Source organism: Lathyrus oleraceus, chromosome 6, assembly GCF_024323335.1.
Source record: "Lathyrus oleraceus cultivar Zhongwan6 chromosome 6, CAAS_Psat_ZW6_1.0, whole genome shotgun sequence".
Classification (NCBI taxonomy): Eukaryota; Viridiplantae; Streptophyta; class Magnoliopsida; order Fabales; family Fabaceae; genus Lathyrus; species Lathyrus oleraceus.
The window spans coordinates 374,765,686-374,780,000 of NC_066584.1; positions in this window are offsets into that span (position 1 = coordinate 374,765,686).

A 14,315-nucleotide genomic window follows, 5' to 3' on the forward strand; every position below is an offset into this window, starting at 1 on the left:
TGTATTTTATCTTCTTGCGGTTATATAATAATATTCTTTTATTGTACTATGCTTTGGTTGATATACTACAAATGAGAACATTACTTTTTGCGTAATAGATAAAATAATTAGTGTCATGAATTTGATTTATGTTTCTTGACAAGAAGACATAATTTTGAATTTTGATCATATAAGTTTTCACGTGTAGATAGGGTATAGGCGGGTTGGGATTGATCCCCGTTATCAAACCCGTTCAAGTTTCAATGAGTTAAGTCCGTCGTCCAATCCGCAATTTTATTGTCAAAACCGACATGAATCGACCCGTTCATTAATGGGTTGTGTTGAGTTCGCGAGTTGTGTTTCAATTTTTTTTTATGATTCTTTTTGTCGATTTTAATTTTTTTTAACATAACTCAATACAATCATACTCATTTATAACATTCAAATTCAATGAAATACATCATATAATATCTAATAAAATTCATCGACACGACATAACACTTTATAATAGTATATAATTCAACAAGACACGTTATTTCTATAAAATACATAAGTTGAAAATGATACAAAAGAAAATAATAAACAACATTTAATTTTAGAGTTACGTAAACTCATTGGTCCAATGGAATTATTGCTGAAGAATAATTTTTTTTTTAAAAATTATGATTATTAGCGAGATATAAATTTTATATTTTTATTTAAAATAATAAAAATAATAAGAAATTACTAAAGATACGTCAATGAGTTGGATCAACGGTTGCAAAATTCAAACTTGATATCCGAACCAAAATTATATGGATTGTTACGAGTATACCCGTAAATAAATGAGTTCAGGTAATATATGAATTGAGTTGATATACTACAAATGAGAACATTACTTTTTGCGTAATAGATAAAATAATTAGTGTCATGAATTTGATTTATGTTTCTTGACAAGAAGACATAATTTTGAATTTTGATCATATAAGTTTTCACGTGTAGATAGGGTGTAGGCGGGTTGGGATTGATCCCCGTTATCAAACCCGTTCAAGTTTCAATGAGTTAAGTCCGTCGTCCAATCCGCAATTTTATTGTCAAAACCGACATGAATCGACCCGTTCATTAATGGGTTGTGTTGAGTTCGCGAGTTGTGTTTCAATTTTTTTTTTATGATTCTTTTTGTCGATTTTAATTTTTTTAAACATAACTCAATACAATCATACTCATTTATAACATTCAAATTCAATGAAATACATCATATAATATATAATAAAATTCATCGACACGGCATAACACTTTATAATAGTATATAATTCAACAAGACACGTTATTTCTATAAAATACATAAGTTGAAAATGATACAAAAGAAAATAATAAACAACATTTAATTTTAGAGTTACGTAAACTCATTCGTCCAGTGGAATTATTGGTGAAGAATAATTTTTTTAAAAAAAATTATGATTATTAGCGAGATATAAATTTTATATTTTTATTTAAAATAATAAAAATAATAAGAAATTACTAAAGATACGTCAATGAGTTGGATCAACGGTTGCAAAATTCAAACCTGATATCCGAACCAAAACTATATGGATTGTTATGAGTATATCCGTAAATAAATGAATTCAGGTAATATATGAATTGAGTTGATTTGAATCAACGGATTCGCGGGTCGATCCGCATTCATGAACACCACTACCTAGATAATTTTATGGTCATTGACCTTAAGAAATATTTTAAAACATAAATGAAATGTAGGGATTGATGATTTAAGAATATATAGAAAATTGCAGAGAATGCATAGCTCGCCAATGAGGAAATACAAATTTTATGGTTTGAAAAGGATTATACAACTTGTCTAGTGGTTAGGATGCAAATTTACTGATATGATATATTCACATTTGGAAATATATGGTTTTAAATATTTAAAGATTTTGAGTAAAAATAATGTCAACTCATTTTTGTTTTCTTTTTCTGACTCCTCTCTACTGTGTATTGTTAATAAGTTTTCGGACTCATCCACATTGCTTATTTCTATTAAGTGGTAGTATCATTAAGAGTGAATTCAGTATACTAATTATATTGATATCTGGGTGCTCTCTTCCTTTTTGCTCCCCCTTGTTATCTTCTTAAAACTTTAGATTTAACTGCTTATTCAAAGTGTTGTGAATTGATGTTGTCAAAAACAAATTAAAATATGAGATACATATTGAGTTTTTTTTTAATAAACACAAGAAGTCCTATTAAGTTTTGCAAAAGAGAGAGAAGAGGGAAGAAGAAGAAAATCAGGATTAGTTAAAACTGCTTTATTATTCAATTACTCAATAAGGGTCTAAAGATTACAAGTAAGTAACAACAATTAACCTCTCTCAACAATATGAGAGAACTAGTCTATTTATAGACTACTAAGCTAACTTAAGTAACAAGTTAATTTAAACAATTGGGCTTAAACAAATGCCCAATTCGACATACTAACCTAGAATACAAGTTAACATATTTGATAATATGTTTGAACAGACTTCGACTACAGTATACACAACTTCCGTCGAAATATCAAGTTATCTCCGTCGAGATTTGAGTTTGATCCAAATTCTCACACAAAGAAAATGACAAATTGATGAAGTGCCAGTGAGCTAGAATGTAAAGAAAGATGAACAAATACAAGAAGCCAATGAAGGAAAATATATATAAGTACCTCATGTGCATCAATGTCATTATTCAGTTTTGCTTTGTGATCATTTTCCTATGAAAGAAAAGGTGTAAGAGTCAAAAACTAAAGTAGGGTTATCTGAACCTCTCATTTACAATTCATCAGATTAAAGATGAGTTAAATTGACCATCAATTTTAATCTCAAAGTATTGAGTATAACACTTTTGCCTACTAATTAAAGTTTTTCACCTGGACGACAATTAATTGAATGTCACTAAACAAATCAAACGAATAAGAAATGAAAGGTACATATGTCTACTTGTATTAATCTCTTGCATTGCATATAAATAGATAAAAACAATACAAATAAAAAGTTATAAATTTGAATATCAACAATAAATGAACAATATGAAGGTGAGAAAAATACACAAGAAATTGGGGAGGGGGGTGAATTGTGTATGCCAAAAAACTCGATTTGCTTATGATACTACAAATTCAGATTTTGAACAAAGTTCAGAGTCTGATATCAGAAATAGATATAACAACGGAAATAAAGATGCTCATAAGTAAGTGCTAGCAACACATAAAAATTATCCTGGTTTTTCTCCTCAACCGAGAGTAGTCCAATCCCATTGTCTCAACAAGAATTTTTCACTATAATCAAACAAGTTACAAATTACTCAAACACACTTGCAAGAGACTTCAATGCTCAATCAACCTAGAAAGAGACTTCCTTTCTCAAGCAACCTTGCAAGAGACTTCTGCTCAATCAACCTAGAAAGAGACTTCCTTGATCAACTACACAGACAAGAGATTTCCTTGCTCAAGCACGCATGCAAGATACTTCCTCTATTTTAAACAAATAGTTTAGTAGAAATGGTAACCACCATACTTAGATACACAATCAGAAGTATATTAGTTATGCAACAACCACATAGGCTTTTAACCTCTTAAGATTTCTAAGATATACAAAAATAAGAAAACTTAAGATCTTATGCAATATCAATTCCAAATGAAAGCTCAGAGTTATGCTCAAGATATTGTATTGCATTGATGTACACATTCCTTCAAATCTTCAGCTTCCTTTTATAGAGGTAGAGAAAGATTCGTTTGAGGGTTTGAACATAAGAGAGTAAACGTAGTGAAGAAGCATGTCAGGAGAGACATTGGAGAATGTATCTGGTTTGAAGCATTGTCCACTGAATAATGGCATTGTTCATAACATCTTTTGAAGTACTAGGTATCTACCAAAAGGTAGAACAAATTCAAGAGATCACATCACCATTCCTTGAGCCTCGCAAAATGAAACACTAATTGAATTTATTCAGAAATCGGGGGCTTTGACAAGACTAGTCTGCTTTGGTACAATGTACAAATTAGAGGCTCTTCAAACAATAAGAGTCTGAGCTGTCATAAAATCCAGGAACATATGACCAGACTCTGATCCTTCAAAGGTTGACGAACATGTTCAGAGTCATCAGATTCTGATCAACCAGAATCAGACTTATATTGCTTCTCCACATATGCTTTCAATCAAGATTAATTCTATGCTTGTGATCCTGCACAGTTGATCATATGTTAGTATACCCATTTGTTCTTTAAGTAATTTGTTATCATAAAAACCAAAGGGATATGAACAATCTTGTTTCAACAATCTCCCCCCTTTTTTATGATGACAAACAAATGTATTTGAGAATAATGGTTGGTCAGTTTAACTAACTTGACAATATCAAAGTCTAAGGTTTGTAAGCTCCCCCTGAGTCTAATAGTTTATAGGTTATATTTTGTAAGCTTCTCCTAAGTTCTATCTAAGTTAATTTAAACTTATTTTGATAGATAGATGTTCAGATGAAAGTATTACCAAAATAATTGAATAATTAGGGTTCAGGATAAATTAAAATAAAAAAAACTTTTAATATTCTTAAATATTCCCATAAATTTCTCCCCTTTTATCATCAATAAAAAGTGATAAAGGACATGTCAGTAAAGAAGAAGATAAAAAAATATTTTAGGAATGAAAAATATATGGGAAAATTGAAATCTGATAACACAAGGTAAGGACAACCTTTGCTCTTCTCAATAAAGAGAAACGACTATAATGGTTATAATATTTATGTATTTCTCAAGACGGTCACACATCCTTCAACAATATCAACCATCAAAAGTAATCATTGCAAATATTAAATTATCTGAAGTTTCAATTTCCAAAATGTACAAGTCACTCAACTTCCTTTCTAAAAGCATTTCTTTAGAAACTTACTTCTTATCTTTTCAACAAATATTCTTCTTTTCATAGCAACATGAGTTCTCCATTATAGAAAGCTAAGATCATTCACCCAATAAACTCTCTTCTCACTTCACTCGTCTGAGTCGTAGAAAAACATTCTTCTTGACAGTCTCTTCTTCTTCTTTAGCTTCTTCTTTTTCTTCTTCTTCTTAGGCTTCCTTACTCTTAGGGCATCCATTACTACAATCGACCCAGATGGGGGGGGGGGGGTGACTTGTGTATGCAAAAAAACTCGATTTGCTTATGATACTACAGGTTCAGATTTTGAACAAAATTCAGAGTCTGATATCAGAAATAGATATAACAGCGGAAATAAAGATGCTCATAAGTAAGTGCTAGCAACACATAAAAATTATCCTGGTTTTTCTCCTCAACCGAGAGTAGTCCAATACCATTGTCTCAACAAGAATTTTTCACTATAATCAAACAAGTTACAAATTACTCAAACACACTTGCAATAGACTTCAATGCTCAATCAACCTAGAAAGAGACTTCCTTTCTCAAGCAACCTTGCAAGAGACTTCTGCTCAATCAACCTAGAAAGAGACTTCCTTGATCAACTACACAGACAAGAGATTTCCTTGGTCAAGCACGCATGCAAGATACTTCCTCTATTTTAAACAAATAGTTTAGTAGAAATGGTAACCACCATACTTAGATACACAATCAGATGTATAATAGTTATGCAACAACCACATAGGCTTTGAACCTCTTAAGATTTCTAAGATATACAAAAATAAGAAATCTTAAGATCTTATGCAATATCAATTCCAAATGAAAGCCCAGAGTTATGCTCAAGATATTGTATTGCATTGATGTACACATTCCTTCAAATCTTCAGCTTCCTTTTATAGAGGTAGAGAAAGATTCGTTGGAGGGTTTGAACATAAGAGAATAAACTTAGTGAAGAAGCATGTCAGGAGAGACATTGGAGAATATATCTGGTTTGAAGCATTGTCCACTGAATAATGGCATTGTTCATAACATCTTTTGAAGTACTAGGTATCTACCAAAAGGTAGAACAAATTGAAGAGATTACATCACCATTCCTTGAGCCTCGCAAAATGAAACCCTAATTGAATTTATTCAGAAATCGGGGGCTTTGACAAGACTAGTCTACTTTGGTATAATGTACAGATTAGAGGCTCTTCAAACAATCAGAGTCTGAGCTGTCATCAAATGCAGGAACATATGACCAGACTCCGATCCTTCAAAGGTTGACGAACATGTTCAGAGTCATCAGATTCTAATCAACCAGAATCAGACTTATATTGCTTCTCCACATATGCTTTCAATCAAGATTAATTCTATGCTTGTGATCCTGCACAGTTGATCATATGTTAGTATACCCATTTGTTCTTTAAGTAATTTGTTATCATAAAAACCAAAGGGATATGAACAATCTTGTTTCAACAACCTCCCCCCTTTTTTATGATGACAAACAAATGTATTTGAGAATAATGGTTGGTCAGTTTAACTAACTTGACAATATCAAAGTCTAAGGTTTGTAAGCTTCCCCTGAGTCTAATAGTTTATAAGTTATGTTTTGTAAGCTTTTCCTAAGTTCTATCTAAGTTAATTTAAACTTATTTTGATAGATAGATGTTCAAATGAAAGTATTACCAAAATAATTGAATAATTAGGGTTCAGGATAAATTAAAATAAAAAATACTTTTAATATTCTTAAATATTCCCATAAATTTCTCCCCTTTTATCATCAATAAAAAGTGATAAAGGACATGTCAGCAAAGAAGAAGATAAAAAAATATTTTAGGAATGAAAAATATATGGGTGTAGCACCTCAAATTTGCACCCTACCATTTTGTACATTCATTTCATATTAGGTCATAACATAACAATGTCCACTGCATAACATTGCATTGTCCATTTGCCCAAGTGCAAGCTCAGTTGATGAATTAGGTCAAACTGATCAGAAGAATCAGTCAATCAAGCAAGCCAGTGCCATTTTCATTGAGACAAGGCTCTAGGGTTGATTTATCAAGCTCATATGGTCCAAGGATCATTTTTAAGTGGTTTGGCCAAAGATTGGATGCTCAGAAGTCATCAGTCATTGTACAGTCAACCAGAAACCCTGGAAAGTCAACTGTGGTCAACTGTGCTTGATTTTATGGATTGGAAGGTGTGAGATGGTTTGAAAGGCCTCATTCATGTCCATATAAGTCTCATTTGACATATCAAAGACCAAGGTTGAAGATTTGGAGGTCAGACAGAAAGTTTCCAAAAATAGCAGGTGACCTGTAATTTCAACTGCTCAAAATGGAAACTTTTTCTCCTCAAAATAACTTCATCATACAAGCTTCAAATGGAATTTTGTCCAACATGAAAGTTGAAGATCGTGATCTCACCTTTCCAAAAAGTCCAAGAACTTGAAATTCCCATGTGTGGTTAGCAAGATATGGTCCAGTCATTTTCCAAAAATGCCCGAAATCAAAGTGGCATAACTCTCACATGGAATGGCCAAATTGGATGGTTTTTCTTTGAGCAAATCACATTCAACATGTACTTTCATAATCCATCATCACATTTTGCCAAAAGCCTTCACATAAAAAGACCATTTTTCAAGTGCACTAATTAAAAACCAAGGGCAAAATGGTCCAACTTTCAAATTACTTGGAATTTTGGCATGGGACTTTTTGCAACACCTTCCAAATATCATTTGTGACTTGTTTGAACCAAGCTTGGGCAGAAAAATGAGCTGCATCATGAAGGGCATTTTGGCCACACACTTGAAAAATACACTTAACACTAATCTTTCCATTATGCTTAATCATGATTAATTTTGGATTAATGGATTGATATATAATGCTAATTATAACTGTTTTGCATAATCACTAATCATTTTTCAAGATCCAAACAGAAAAACTCAAGAATTCTCTCACTTTTTCTCCATTGTTCATAAACTTTTTTTCTCAATTTCTCAATATTTCACCATTGTTCTTGCAAATTCTCGTGTGAATCTTCATGTGTAGGTAATTGACAAGAGCTGTTTGCATCAATTGGAGCTCAAAACCATCAAAAACTCCAATTGTCCAAGATCGTTCATCAATGGCAAATCAAGAATTCGAGCACCTGGAGTATTGTTGAGCTACCAAAGTTGTACCAATCATCTTCCTAATCAACATACTTCACCTGTTTTCGTGAATTGAAGCAAAACAAGCACAAATTCATCAACTGCTATCGATCAAGGTTGGAATTCGAATCTAACCGTTTGCCAAATTGTGATAGGGCATTTGTAGATCTTTCATTGTAGAATACCATGCTTCTTGTGGTTTTGATTTTAGTCAATTATTAAGAGAGAAATCTTGGATTAAAGTGTTGGTACCAAAACTTCTTTCGCTCGATTTGTCTTGTATACGAACTTTTGGACAATTTCATGTATATATTCGTAATGTACGCACTCATACGGTTCCAACGGTATATCGCTTGTGCATTTTCATGAAGAAAAATTCGTAACCGAAGCTGGAGATGGAAGAGCGAAGAACACGGCGAAGAACAAGCAGATTCTGGAAAATTCCGCTGTAGATCCTGCACTTTCGCATGGCATTTTTGAATCTTGTTTCCCACCAAATACCGGCGAATCACCACGTGACAGCGAATAAATGCTGCTGTGCGTTTTGGCTTGGCAATGGATTAATTACGTTACTGCCATCAGCGTTGTAATTAATTAATTAATTCACATAATCTTTAAATAATTATTTCAATAAACATTCCAAAACTTATAAAATTCATATAAAATCCATTTTAAGTCCAAATTTAGTGGGACTTTTTTTGTTGGATTCATAATTTCATCTAGTTTTTTATAGGTATGGTAATCCAAGTTGTGCTTGGATGATTTTTGGATTGGCCTATTGATCTTGTTCATGTATGCATTTTTTGTATGTTTTGCCATTTAATTCATAAAATCCTCCTGCCTTATCCAAAATAAATGAAATTTCACATGCTTATTCTTGGCATATTCCTGGAGATTTTGGTATATCATTTGTGATTTTTGGACCTCTGGATTGGCAGATATGATTTAATTAATTTGAGTGTGACAATTTGTGTCACACTATGATATGCTGAGTTCATGAATTAATTTTCCATGCTTTCCTTAGGCCTATGGCCCTGATTTTTTGCATAAGATGACATGTATATGTTAACTTTCAACATGGATTTTTGTGGATTTAATTGATCCATTTTCTAATTGATTTGGATTTTTGATTGCTGTTTAGCATTTTTGGGTTGTTTCTTGTGTAACAAACTTCACATGTGTCATTAAATACTCATCCCTAATCCTATGAATGTGAAATTTGGTGGAGTGTTTCCTAACATATTAAGCTTCACTTTGGCTTTGGTCCCATTAATTTCCCATGTGATATCACTGTTTTACAATTGATTGACGTTGACATGTGATTTGTGATCTAATTTGGTTGTGTTTTTGCATGCCTTAACATGTTGATTTAATTTCCATAGCTCCTTTTGTCCAAATGGTATGAAAATTGATATGTAGCTCATTGAATAGGTTCTGTTTAGACATGAATTTTTGTGAGATTTATTGAGTTGTTTTGGTTTGGGTTTAATTGAAATCATTCTGTTTGTGTATATGTGGTTCTTACTTGCCTAGTGTGACTTAGATTGTACATGAAATTAATTTGGTGTATAGTTTGGATGTGGGACCAATTGGATGCTCTTTGTATGTGATTTCTCTTGATATTGATCATGTTTGGCTTTCTGTTTTGACTTTTTTCCTTCCTTTGGACCCTAGGCTTGTCCTAGTGGTCTTGTATCTCATGTTTGAATGTGATTTTCAGGTTAAGAGGCAAAATACCTTAAGGAGGTGGATTCACTTTTGATTGAGATGTCATTTGACATTTTACACTAACTTGTTTTGTTTTGTAGGATGTTTGGCTTTTGAGTTGCTTGCACTTTGGTGCATTGGATTGTGTTTGTCTGTGTATAGCTAATTGTGAACCATTTGTTGTTTAGTTGTGTGATTGGTATACTGATGATGTTTGATTGATTTCAGGTACATTAGTTGCTAATATTGCTTTGCTTTGCTTGATAAGCAATTTGCACTGAGGTATAACATTCTTGTCTCCATGTAGTCTGGAAGACCTGGCTTGTTACTTGGCCAGGCACCTGTCTGAAGTCCTCCTTAAGAGGCAATGCTTGTGATTGTTTATATTTGTCCCCAAGCAGGTAAAGACCTTTTGATAAGGCAATTGGCAGAATCCAAGGGATATGCAATCTATCCCCTGCTAATCAGTTGAGTCATCCCTCTGCTCACACAACTTGTGTTGATGCATTGGGATACAAACCCAAGATCTTGTACAGTGTACAGTTGTGTCAGTGTCTAAGTGTAGAAGGGTTCCCACTTTCTGGACCCACACTTCTTTGTTTATAGCTCTCCCTGGCCAGGGATAAGAGCTGTGAAGTCTTACCTTCACTCACCTTTCATCTGTTTCACCTTAGCCCCTCAATGGCAAGGTTAAGAGCAAAACCTCACCTGTACAGTTGGCATGCCTTTGCAGCCTTACCCCTTGTTCGAGCCTCACTTGTGTGCATATAGTGTGTGCTGTTTGTGATTGATTGTTTGTTATTTCTTGTGTTGAATAGGATAGGCTGGCTCCCTGTGCCAGTTAGCTAGAAACCTTGACTTAGGGACGATTTTGCATGATAACATCTAGGCTTGAGTCGTAGTCTCCCTAGTTGTGTCTCCCTCTGTTATCTGGTTAGGCTAGTCCTGTATCCCTGCGTAGGGGAACTACGTCGCCCTGATCCTCATACCAGATGAGGTACGTAGGCAGGAGATTGAGCTGATCTCTCTGGGCAACCTTTTGCTTTTCTTGTATGAGTTGTTGTGTGCTTGGAAGCTGATGTAAGTCCATCGAGTGGCATTCGGGTTCCAGTGTGGGTTTGTTTGGTTCGGATGCTGACGTAAGTCCAGTGATTGGCAGTCGGGCTCCACGTTTGCCTCTTTGTGTGTGTTTTGGTTCGGATGCTGATGTAAGTCCAGTTATTGGCAATCGGGCTCCACGTTTGCCCGTGTTTGTTTTGTTTTGTTTAACGTGTGTTAGCCGAGCTACGAATGCTCTGATTCTTCTTCGTCCAAGAAGATACGTATGCATAGGATGCGATATCCTAGCGAGCATGTGTCGTTCCCCAGTCCGAACTACTTCGACTCTGATGTTTATGCCTGATAGACTAAGTAGGCCCAGGATGCGATATCCTGCCGAGTCAGTTTCAGTCTGTTTTCTTGTGTCTCTTGCAGCCAGTGTGTGTGTGTGTGAGCAGTATTTATAGCAACCATTTTCCTTCCTATTGTGCGTGGATCCCGTCGAGTACAACGGATGCGTAGGGGTGCTAATACCTTCCCTTCGCATAACCGACTCCCGATCACATTCTCTTTGGTTGCGAGATCATGTCTTTTCCAGGTTTACTCTGAGCGTTTCCTTTCCCTCTTTCGGGATAAATAACGCACGGTGGCGGCTCTGTTGTTTTCGTTTCCCGCCGGTTTTTCGCGTAATGCGACAATGGGAAAATTGAAATCTGATAACACAAGGTAAGGACAACCTTTGCTCTTCCCAATAAAGAGAAACGACTATAATGGTTATATTATTAATGTATTTCTCAAGACGGTCACACATCCTTCAACAATATCAACCATCAAAAGTAATCATTGCAGATATTAAATTATCTTAAGTTTCAATTTCCAAAATGTACAAGTCACTCAACTTCCTTTCTAAAAGCATTTCTTTAGAAACTTACTTCTTATCTTTTCAACAAATATTCTTCTTTTCATTGCAACATGAGTTCTCCATTATAGAAAGCTAAGATCATTCACCCAATAAACTCTCTTCTCACTTCCCACGTCTGAGTCGTAGAAAAACATTCTTCTTGACAGTCTGTTCTTCTTCTTTAGCTTCTTATTCTTTTTCTTCTTCTTAGGCTTCCTTACTCTTAGGGCATCCCTTACAACAATCAACCCAGATGGGGGGGGGGGGGTTAATTGTGTATGCCAAAAAACTCATTTTGCTTATGATACTACAGGTTCAGATTTTGAACAAAGTTCAGAGTCTGATATCAGAAATAGATATAACAGCGAAAATAAATATGCTCTTAAGTAAGTGCTAGCAACACATAAAAATTATCCCGGTTTTTCTCCTCAACCGAGAGTAGTCCAATCCCATTGTCTCAACAAGAATTTTTCACTATAATCAAACAAGTTACAAATTACTCAAACACACTTGCAAGAGACTTCAATGCTCAATCAACCTAGAAAGAGACTTCCTTTCTCAAGCAACCTTGCAAGAGACTTCTGCTCAATCAACCTAGAAAGAGACTTCCTTGATCAACTACACAGACAAGAGATTTCCTTGCTCAAGCACGCATGCAAGATACTTCCTCTATTTTAAACAAATAGTTTAGTAGAAATGGTAACCACCATACTAAGATACACAATCAAAAGTATAGTAGTTATGTAACAACCACATAGGCTTTTAACCTCTTAAGATTTCTAAGATATACAAAAATAAGAAATCTTAAGATCTTATGCAATATCAATTCCAAATGAAAGCTCAAAGTTATGCTCAAGATATTGTATTGCATTGATGTGCACATTCCTTCAAGTCTTCAGCTTCCTTTAATAGAGGTAGAGAAAGATTCGTTGGAGGGTTTGAACATAAGAGAGTAAACTTAGTGAAGAAGCATGTCAGGAGAGACATTGGAGAATGTATCTGGTTTGAAGCATTGTCCATTGAATAATGGCATTGCTCATAACATCTTTTGAAGTACTAGGTATCTACCAAAAGGTAGAATAAATTCAAGAGATCACATCACCATTCCCTGAGCCTCGTAAAATGAAACCCTAATTGAATTTATTCAGAAATCGGAGGCTTTGACAAGACTAGTCTGCTTTGGTACAATGTACAGATTAGAGGCTCTTCTAACAATCAGAGTCTGAGCTGTCATCAAATGCAGGAACATATGACCAGACTCCGATCCTTCAAAGGTTGACGAACATGTTCAGAGTCATCAGATTCTGATCAACCAGAATCAGACTTATATTGCTTCTCCACATATGCTTTCAATCAAGATTAATTCTATGCTTGTGATCCTGCATAGTTGATCATATGTTAGTATACCCATTTGTTCTTTAAGTAATTTGTTATCATAAAAACCAAAGGGATATGAACAATCTTGTTTCAACAATCTCCCCCCTTTTTTATGATGACAAACAAATGTATTTGAGAATAATGGTTGGTCAGTTTAACTAACTTGACAATATCAAAGTCTAAGGTTTGTAAGCTCCCCTTGAGTCTAATAGTTTATAGGTTATGTTTTGTACGCTTCTCCTAAGCTCTATCTAAGTTAATTTAAACTTATTTTGATAGATAGATGTTCAGATGAAAGTATTACCAAAATAATTGAATAATTAGGGTTCACGATAAATTAAAACAAAAAATACTTTTAATATTCTTAAATATTCCCATAAATTTCTCCCCTTTTATCATCAATAAAAAGTGATAAAGGACATGTCAGCAAAGAAAAAGATAAAAAAAATATTTTAGGAATGAAAAATATATGGGAAAATTGAATTTTGATAACATAAGGTAAGGACAACCTTTGCTCTTCCCAATAAAGAGAAACGACTATAATGGTTAAAATATTTATGTATTTCTCAAGACGGTCACACATCCTTCAGTAATATCAACCATCAAAAGTAATCATTGCAGATATTAAATTATCCGAAGTTTCAATTTTGAAAATGTACAAGTCACTCAACTTCCTTTCTAAAAGCATTTCTTTAGAAACTTACTTCTTATCTTTTCAACAAATATTCTTATTTTCATAGCAACATGAGTTCTCCATTATAGAAAGCTAAGATCATTCACCCAATAAACTCTCTTCTTACTTCCCTCGTATGAGTCGTAGAAAAACATTCTTCTTGACAGTCTGTTCTTCTTTTTTAGCTTCTTATTCTTCTTCTTCTTCTTAGGCTTCCTTACTCTTAGGGCATCCCTTACAACAATCGACCCAGATGGGGGGGGGGGGGGGGGGGAATTTTGTATGCCAAAAAACCCGATTTGCTTATGATACTACAGGTTCAGATTTTGAAAAAAGTTCAGAGTCTGATATCAGAAATAGATATAACAACGGAAATAAAGATGCTCATAAGTAAGTGCTAGCAACACATAAAAATTATTCTGGTTTTTCTCCTCAACCGAGAGTAGTCCAATCCCATTGTCTCAACAAGAATTTTTCACTATAATCAAACAAGTTACAAATTACTCAAACACACTTGCAAGAGACTTCAATGCTCAATCAACCTAAAAAGAGACTTCCTTTCTCAAGCAACCTTGCAAGAGACTTCTGCTCAATCAACCTAGAAAGAGACTTCCTTGATCAACTACGCAGACA